General features: G+C 36.9%; 1 protein-coding gene across 1 annotated transcript in view; it reads right to left on the bottom strand.

The window, feature by feature from the left end:
* Window positions 1–2,500, bottom strand: part of nompC (no mechanoreceptor potential C) — a 165,431-nt gene that overhangs the window by 68,938 nt on the left and 93,993 nt on the right. The gene's annotated exons all lie outside the window — the stretch shown is intronic.

The following is a 2,500-nucleotide window of genomic DNA, read 5'->3' as shown; positions in this document are numbered from 1 at the left end:
ATCTAGAGATAAGATAATGAAAAAAAAACATCATCAGATATCATGCATTTTGCTTACTAAGAAAATCCTTAGAAATAAAGGCTTACAGCTAAGGCCCAGGCACTAAGAAGTCTATAGCTTTCATTGACCAAAAAATAGCCATTCAAAATTGTAGAAAAAATACATGGTTTATTTAAAAATATATCCTTTGGCGACGAGAAAATGCACACGAAAAAAATCTCTATATGTACAAGTACGCATGTACATACAAAAGCCATATTTAAAAAATATACAGCACCAACATTTTTTTTTTTCGAAAATGTACCCCCAAAAATTCTGGGGAAAAGACCCTGCGGTTTTCAAAAATTCGTCACGCATGGCATGTAGCAAATCCTTAGAAATCTATAGACAGTCTAAGGTGTTTAAAAAAATGTCTTATATATAAACAGATAGAAACAATAAATAGAAAATAGCAATCAATTAGTAGTCGAATCGAAAAAAAATCGATTCATGTCAAAAGTAAGACATTAAGGAAAAAATATTAATGAGAATGATTGGATTAAATGAAAACCACACCTGCTTTGGCATGATAGAAGGAAACAGACACAAATCTGAGCGTCCTCCAGCCGTGTATGTGTAAGTGAGGATAGCAGATGTGAGAGCGAAAGTTGTTTCCATGAACTGTCATGTCATGTCACGTGTGTTCTGTCTTCTCTTGACACAAGTACTTCAAAGCGTGTAGTTCAAGTCTCAAAAAAAGAAATTAAAGGGAAATAGAAAACGGAGGGGATTAGAAAACGAAAGGGGAGAACGAAGAAAACAGGAGAGTAATTCTCCATAGAATATATTAGAGAAAATAAGTAAAATTGGCGATGCATCTTCATTCAAGATCAGGGGAGGGAAAGAGAGAGGGAGAGAAGAAATGAAGCACAAACAAAAAAAGGAATAATAAAATCAAATACGAGGATTATTCTACAATGTGTATATATATATGTCTAAGTATATACATCGCTGCTGACATTGTTAACCGTTGGTTTCGTGTCGATGCTTAGCGATGCCGTGGCTGACGTTCTTTTGCCGTCAATGGCTGTGTGGGAAGGGCGCTTGACGAGAGGTGCCTTCGAGCCCATAAAGCGGCGTGCTGTTTGAGCCCTTTCGCATACCATGTGGATGGTTGTTTGTCCGTACGGCTGCAAAGGAGGTTGCGGGAGCGGTTTCAATACACAGAGAGTGGGAGGACCTACGATCTGCTGAGTGGCTGCAGGATGGTATTAGAGAAGGGAGGATGCAGGACCGATTCAGTTCGGAGGGAGTGGGAAGGCCTAGGGTCTGGAGAGCGGCTGTGGGATGGCATTTGAGAAGGGAGAATATAGGATCGTTTCAGTTCAGAGAGAGTAGGATACCCTAGGAACCGGTTATTGGATGTTTCAGGAAGGAGAATGCGAGAGTGAATTTTTTCTAAGCAAGATGGAAAAAGAGAGAATTTGGAAGGATTTTCGTAAAGATATAGAAACCGTGATCTGAAAAGGAGTTGAAAAGCCTATATCTGAAAGGAAGCTGTGGGAAGAATTAGAAGAAAGAGAAAATAACAAATCTGAAAGGGAGGTCTTGGAAGAATTTGAAAAAGAGAGGAAAAATCCTAAATCTAAAAGAAGTTTCAAAGAAGGCAGTCCATAAAAAATGAGTGTGGGCTTAGTCTGAAAGGAAATCTGTTGGAAGGATTTGAGTAGGAAGGAATAAGAATCCTACATCTGAAATGAAGACAGAGATAGGGGTTCAATGGCAGTTAGAGAATTTCAGAAAGAGAGGTTTAAGAAGGAGGAAAATATACTAAAACCTGAAATATAGATGTAGGGAAAAGGTTAAGAAAATCCAGATATCCTAAATCTTGGAGGTTTATGATCTACAAGAATCAAAAATATTGTTTTTCTCTTTCATAACTCCCCATTCCACCGAAAACCTGAAATCCTGGAAAAAATGGTATTAAATGCATCGTATTATTCTGAAAAGAAAATTTTGTTAGAAAATTTGACACTGAAACTGAACTGAAAGACGAAACATCACAAATATCTCACAGATTAACGTAAGCTCGTGTAAAGCCATATAAGGAACGAAAGGAGGGTTTACAGTAAAACTACGAAGCTGTTAGTTAATTTCAGGAAAAAGGGATGAAAGATTTAAAGATGCCATAGATGATGTGTGTGTGTATGTGTGGGTTGGTGGGTGGGTGGGTGTGCATATATATATATATATATATATATATATATATATATATATATATATATATATATATATATATATATATATATGTGTGTGTGTGTGTGTGTGTGTGTGTGTGTGTGTGTGTGTGTGTGTGTGTGTGTGTGTGTGTGTGTGTGTGTGTGTGTGTGTGTGAGAGAGAGAGAGAGAGACAGAGAGAGCGTGTGTGTGTGTGTGTGTGTGAGAGAGAGAGAGAGCGTGTGTGTGTGTTTGTATATATATATATATATATATATATATATATATATATATATATATATAT

Source organism: Penaeus vannamei, chromosome 29, assembly GCF_042767895.1.
Source record: "Penaeus vannamei isolate JL-2024 chromosome 29, ASM4276789v1, whole genome shotgun sequence".
NCBI classification, from domain to species: domain Eukaryota; kingdom Metazoa; phylum Arthropoda; class Malacostraca; order Decapoda; family Penaeidae; genus Penaeus; species Penaeus vannamei.
The sequence above is the reverse complement of the archived record's forward strand: the minus strand, read 5'-3'. Positions and strand labels throughout refer to the sequence as shown.